Below are 7,727 nucleotides of genomic sequence, written 5' to 3' on the forward strand. Positions count from 1 at the left end.
TTGCTGGAAATTATAGACTTCAATAAGGATCATGATAACCAAGAAAGGGAGAAAAGAACTCATCTTAAGAAAGGAGTCCAAGAACGACATACATTCAAACAAGGGAGCCTTTTCAAAGCCAAAGTTCTCTTAATGAGCCCTACTTCAAGTCTTGCAAAAATCCAGCAAGAATCCTACTCAAAAATCCCTAAAAAAATAAAAGTAGATAAATTCGAGTGCAACTAGAAGACCTAAACCGAGATGAAGTTCAAGTTCAGCTATGAGAAGGAAATTTATAATAATTATTTTAATATTTTTATTTAAGAGTTTGAGTTAAATTTTGTTTAAAAGTTTAAGTAGGATTTGTAATCCTACTTCTAGTTGAATTAGTAAATAAAAGCTTATATAAAGACTTCAATCCTTAGGTTGTAATCACAACTTTCATGTTAATAAATTTTGCAAGCTTTTAGTTTGTTTCTAAATTAGCTTTTTCTAATTTTTTAATGTTCTTCAAGTTTCCTCAAGCTAGGGAGCCTCCAAAGACTTGTTGAGTTCAGAAATTATGATCAAATTATCGAGTAGGTCGTGGTGTCTTTCCTTATTCTTTTTATTTCCCTATTATCTTGACATTGCATGCCATATAGTTAGGTGTAGCGTCAAGTATGGAGGGTTAATAACATGGTTAAGTCTTCTTATTCATACATTGTGTGAGGTTTCGAGAGTCAAAATAATCTTTCCTCATCCCCTCCCGTGTCATCTAACATAAGAGCTTAGGCTCCTAGTGAACCTACTATCTTTACTACTTCAACATTCTTATTTTGCATAAATTAACAATTCAAGTTTTTGATTGCTAATTCGTCTTGTATTTCACTTGAATTCATTCTATTCGTTCAATTCAAGTGATTGTGTGATTATTGCATTAATAAAAAAGTACAAATTCAAAAATTCAAAAATATCTCAATTGCATGCCATAAGACAATTGGCATGTTGTTTTGCTTTCAAACCAAGCAAAAGATGAGTAACTGCCTCCTAGTGTAATGAAAATCTTTGAAGTGTCAAAGGAAGAGGACATCACCGATCAAGTGTGCATGAAAACTTTTGCTTTCATTCTATTGCATCAAGTAAAGGAATATTAACTCACTTCTGTGAACGAAATCCATTTGCTTCACATCTACTTTTGTTTTACATCCTGGAATTTTACATAAACATTTCATAAGAAAACTTGACCACTCTTAGAGTGTAGTCATTAATAGGGTTATATCCATCAGGATTTTACATAAACTTTCAGTTATATCCATCGGGATTGATTGGAGCCCTTATGCTTTAAATCCGTAATTTTTTCCTTGTGATCCACATTTATATCCTTTTTTATGTTTTTACTCATATACATATATAAGTGGTTAATTGTTTCTAGTTACTTAACATATAATAAAGGCACGTAATTCCTTCTTTGAGTGTTTATTTCATTATTGTGTCATTGAGAATAACATGTAGATCCTTATTTAAGTGGATTCAATTCTGAACGCTCAACTTGATAGAAAAAGTCGTAGTGTGAGAGATTATGAGGTAAACACGAGTGAAGGTGAGGGAGAGAATTTATTTTTCACAAACCTTTAATTTTACAAGAACTTCATTATGTCTCACCAAAGTGCAACAGTAGACCTGTCACCATGGAAGAAGGGATTATGGACATGTTTACCCAGTTAAGTGTACAGATGGGGAGCATGACTACCCGAATGGATCGGTTAAAGTAGGGAGGTAACTGCAACCATGCCTAACACCAAGTAGTACAGGATGAGATAAGGTCTTGCGGTGATGATGCTGGTAATATAAGGGAAGATCAACGAAAAAAAGTTAATGGAGGTCTCAATGCATTTAAAATGCAAATACTAGCCTTCCAAGGGAAGAATGATGCTGAGGTCTATCTTGAATGGAAATAAAAGATCAAACATATCTTTGGTTGCCATAACTATACTGAAGAGAGATCAAGTTGGCAACTATTAAGTTTTTTGATTATGCCTCAGTTTGGTTGGATTAATTAGTTGCTCTCAGAGAACGAGATGGAGATGAGCCTATCGCACTCTAGAGAGAGAGAGTTAAAATCTATCATGAGGAAGTAGTTTGTACCATCCTACTTTGATAAAGATATGAATAAGAAGCTACAAGGTTTGGCTTACGTATCTAATTTAGCATAAGAATATCATAAGGAGATGGAGATCACTATGATTCGGGTTAGGGTTGGAGAATGAGCATGAGCTACTATGGCTCAGTTCTTAGAGGGCTTGAATAAGGAGATTGTCAATATTCTTGAATTACAGAATTATGTCGACTTGGAAGAAATGGTCTATAAAGCTACCAAGATTGAGAAACAATTAAAAAGTAGAGGAACCATAAGAGGTTTGTCAGTGCCACCCCTCAGGTTAATCAGAGATCGATTAGAAGGGATGAGAATAAGAAGGTTGAGGAGAAAAAAGGATAAACAACCTTCCAATAATCCAACAAGTAACCCTAAGGTACTTGTTGTAAGACAAAGCACTGTGAAGTGTTTTAAGTGTCTGAGAGTTATATCCGAATGTCCCATTCAATAGACAATGATCATATGAGATGATGGGAATGTCATCAATGATCATGAGAGTGATAGTGAATAGGGAGACATGCCATCATTTAGGGATAGTGAGGAAAGTATTGCCCAACCAATTTAGAGAGATGTGTTGGTGACCAAACAAACTCTTAACATGCAAGTCAAGTCAAAAGACAAGGATCAGAGGGAAACCATCTTCCACTCTAAATGTCTCATTAATAGAAAAGCTTGTAGTGTGATTATTGATGGAGGTGATTGCCCCAATGTTGCCAGCATCTTTCTGATAGATAAAGCAGGGTTAACTTACATGTCGCACCCTAATCCCTATAAGTTAAAATGGTGATTTGATCCTAAACAGCCTAGAATTAATTTTAAAGATGCAATCTTGCATCAATGAGGAACACCCAAAATAGAAAAGTAATTTCATCCTTGAATGCTTTCCTAACTGGGATAATTCTAATAGATGGGCCAAGTTTGTTCAAGCGAGAAGGCTTAACACTTAAGTAAAATTAATGGGCTTCAAGAATTGTGAGAAAGTCCAACCCAAGGGCGAGAGGACCGAGCCTTGGCCCAAGTTAAGGAAGGCAAAGACCCATAGCCCAAGGAGAAAGAGAAAAGAAATACAAGCTAACCCACACACCCCGTAGATGTGACATGTGCACAACACTACACATGTGTCAAACCTGGGTTCGTATGCACCACCGCCCGTACATGCACGACCCACAGTCCATAAGAGAAAGCCCACAGCTGGCAGGCCCGACCTGGTTGGCCCACGTAACTAGGCCAAAAACCAACCCAACTAGGCCAAATGCACAATTCCACGGCCACTTGTGGCCCTGCCTTGTGCGAACTGAGCGAATCGGCCGGCCCAACCCACACGGGTTACCCAAACTGGCCCTCACCCACCTTTTTAATTAATTAATATTTTATTTTTTTTAATTTTTAGGCTTTTGGACCCCACCTTTTAATTCCGCCACATTTTTAATTTAATTCTCACATGTCTAAATTAATTTCTCTAAGTGTTTTACATGGAAATCACAAGGGATAAAGCCTTACCTTATTTTTTTTAATGTACATTCTATCCCTAAGATTATTTTAATTAATTATTTTGTATTTAGATAGAATAGAATAAATATTTCATTATGTAATTATCCTATATTTAGATAAAATTTTATCTAGGATATTATTTTATTAATTTCTTTAAGAGATTCTAATCATCTAGAATTATCCCAAGAAAAGCTATAAATAGGCTTTTACCCATAGGTTGTAAGCATACCAATTACAACCAATTTGAGATAAATTCTTAAAAGCTTAGGCTTTTCTTTTATTAGTATTTTTGCTAATTTTTAGTCTCTTCAAGTTCTTCGAGGAGTAGGAGTCTTCAAAAGTCTTGTTGAGCTAAGGAGTGAGGATCAACTTATCAGTAAGTCCATGGCATTTTTCATTTCTTTGTTTTACTTTTTCTAGTCTTTATTTTTGCATTCTTTTTAGGATTTTAGATTCAATTAGAGGGAGGACTTTTTTAAGCAGTTAAGTTTTAGTATTTCATAACGTTGAGTGGGTTATAGGAGTTGATTCGATCCTCCCCATAACCTCCTGTGTCAACTGGCTAAATGACAGTAAGGAGATCAGTGTCACTAAATAGGTACGAGTTTCATTTTCAAGTAGTAAGTATGAAGATGAGATACTATACAATTTCATTCCTATGCAAGTATGGCACTTATTACTAGGAAAACAAAAACAGTACGACAGGAATGTTAATCATGTTTTGACTCCATTGTCAAAGAGAGAAGTGTACAAAGACTACTTTAAGATTAAGAAGTCCTATGATGTGTTCACAAGACGGTAGGTAGAAGGAGATAGTACACCAACAGGGACTAAGAATTGTGTCTTCGTGCAGGAGCAATCAAATTTGTCTAGCTATTCTGCAGATAGCTTTGTATTCTTATTAGCTTCTTTTTCTTTGGATGAAAAAACGGTTGGAAGTAAAATAGATTCAAGGATGAATCCTCTCAAAGAAATGATGGATCGTGTGTTATCCAAGAGCTTCAAATCTGTGTTAAAGGAGGAGTCCTAAAAAAAGTGGGAAACCCACGAGAAGCAACATGCCCGCAGGTCGATTACCCGCGAACCCGCAGATTCGCACCCAAGAGAACTTACATGTGAGGCACGGCCTGCACACATGCGCATAACAGGCTATCTGCATGCGCACAAGGGACATGCGAGCATTACGGTGCACGTGCACATGATGCGCATACAGTGGCTCACACTCTCGAGTCCTTTTCCCACACGGAAAAGGATTTTTACCCGCGGGAGGATTCCCAGGAGCTTGTGGGAAAATTTTTAGATGGGTTGGATTCTTTTGAAGCCTAGCAAGTGGTCCAAGCCCAAGATGAGTCCAAGATGCTTCAAGGCTGTCAGCCCAAGAGACTAAAGCCTAAGACCTAAGAGCTTAATGGCTTTGCCCCCAAGAATCGATCCAAGAATGGCTTGTCAAGTCTAACTTAATAAGGTTTAAGATGTGTAAGCTCGAATTCGATCTTGGAAGATCAAGAAGTGCGGTCGCGGCCTAATAAGAGGCCTAAGGTTTAGCCAAGCCTGATCTTGATCCAAGCCTGCCATAGTCAAGAGAGCCCAAAGAAAAAAAGGCTCGGCTGCACATGAAGGTTTGTCTTTCTTGAATCCAATTTAGAAGAGGATCGAGAGCTGTCTAAGATGAACAAGGATAAGGACAAAAAAGGTCCAATGAATGAGCAATCAGCTAAGAGAGTTCTTTGCCTTGAAGGACTCAAAAACTAAGAGGAAGTGGGAGATGGTTTGAAGGAGTCTAACACCAAAAGGGATGAGACTTTTCTTCCAACTCTACCACTTCAAGTCCAACCAGAAGAAATCCTCTCCATGAAAAAATCCTTGCTGGAAATTACAGACTTCAATAAGGATAAGGATAGCAAAAAAAAAGAGAAAAGAATTCAACTTAAGAAAGGAATCCAAGAACAACATACATTCGGAAAAAGGACCCTTTTCCAAGCCAAAGTCCTCTTGATGTGTCCTACTTCAAGTCTTGCAAAAATCCAATAGGAATCTTACTAAAAAATTCTTCAAGAAACAATAAAGAATTGAAAAAAATGAAGCCAAACGCAACTAGAAGTCCTAAATTGAGATGGAGTTCAAATTCGGCTATGAGGAGGAATTTTATAATTTTAATTATTTTATTGCTTTAATTATCCTATCTAGATAAGGAATTAATTATTTTAATATTTTGGTTTAAGATTTTTAGTTAAATTTTATTTAAGAGTTTAAGTAGGAATTGTAATCCTACCTCTAGTCGAATTAGTAAATCAAAGACTATATAAAGACTCCAATCTTTAGGTTGTAATTACAACTTTTAGATTAATAAATTTTGCAAGCTTTTGATTTGTTTCTAAATTAACTTTAGCTAATTGTTGAGTGTTCTTCAAGTTTCTTCAAGTTAGGGAGCTACAGAAGACCTGTTGGGTGGAGGAATTGAGATTGACTTATCAGGTAAGTCATGGTGTTTTTCCTTATTCTTTTTATTTCCCTATTATCTTGACATTGCATGCCATATAGGGGGTGGGTGTAGTTTCAAGAAAGGAGAGTTAATTGATTAAGTCTTCTAATTCATACATTGTGTGAGGTTCTGGGAGTTAAAATAATCCTTCATCTTCCCTTCCAACATTAAAGATGGTTTCTCTCTTATCATTATCTTCTGACTTGACCTGCATGTTCAGAGTTGGTTGAGTCACATACGCATCTCCCTGTACTAACTAGGTGATACTCTCCTCACTAGCCCTAAATTATGGCAGATCTTTTTTATCATTATTACTATTATTATCACTGACTACATTCCTTCAACTTGTATGATCATTGCCTGTTGATTGGAACATTGGAATACAATATGTCTAATCCCTAAACACTTAAAGCACTTTACAATGCTCTATCTTGTAGTTGGTGCATTAGGGTTACCTGTTGGATTAGTGGAAGGTTGCTTATCCTTTTTCTTTTCAACCTCCTTATTTTTATCCCTTCTAGGCCATCTCGAATTGAAGTGAGGAGTGGAGCTAGTAACTCCCCTTAAAATTCCCTTGCCTTTTAACTGCCTTCCAATTTTAGTGGCTACATGTACCATCTCTTCCAAGTCGATGCAATGCTACAGTTTGAAACTACACCCCCTATATAGCATGCAATGTTAAGATAATAGGGAAATAAAAAGAATAAGGGAAAACACCATGACTTACCTGATAAGTCAATCTCAATTCCTCCACCCAACAGGTCTTCCGAAGCTCCCTAACTTGAAGAAACTTGAAGAACACTCAATAATTAACCAAAGTTAATTTAGAAACAAATCAAAAGCTTGCAAAATTTATTAATCTAAAAGTTATAATTACAACCTAAAGATTGGAGTCTTTATATAGGCTTTGATTTACTAATTTGACTAGAGGTAGGATTACAATTCCTACCTAGACTCTTAAACAAAAATATTAAAATATTAGCAGTCTCAAGCCTCTCTTTAACTCTAGCTCAAATCATAGTGATCTCCATCTCTTTATGATACTACTCTATTTACTTGAATCCTTGAGTAAGACGCTGAAGTTTCTGATTCATGTCCCTATCAAAATAAGACGATACAAACCTCTTCCTTATGATAGATCTTGATTCTTTTCAGGTTCAGATCAACTCATTTTCATCTCGGATTCTGATAGCAACTAACTAATCCCACCAGACTGAAGCATAGTTGATAAATTCAAGGGTTGCCAATTTAATCTTCTTCTCTTCACTATAATTATGGCAATCAAAGATGCGGTCAACCTCTTGCTTCCATTCAAGGTAGGCCTCGACATCATTCTTCCCTTAAAATTTCTTCCCTTAAAAGGCTGTTATCTGTATTTTAAAGGCATTGAGATCTCCATCCACTCTTTCTCTTCGATCTTCCCTTCTATTGCCAGCATCATCCCTACAAGACCCTGTCTCATCCTATACTACTTGGTGCTGGGTCTAATTAATCCATTCGAATAATCATGTTTCCCTTCTAGACACTTAGTTGAGTGAAAATGTCCAGTATTTTCTCTTCCATGGTGATGGGTCTACTGTTCTCACTTCGATGCGACATAGTGAAGTAGCTTCATAATCTTACACACTCAAGCTTCCT

The sequence above is a fragment of the Carica papaya genome, chromosome 2, assembly GCF_054855325.1.
Source record: "Carica papaya isolate Zhongbai chromosome 2, ASM5485532v1, whole genome shotgun sequence".
Lineage (NCBI taxonomy): Eukaryota > Viridiplantae > Streptophyta > Magnoliopsida > Brassicales > Caricaceae > Carica > Carica papaya.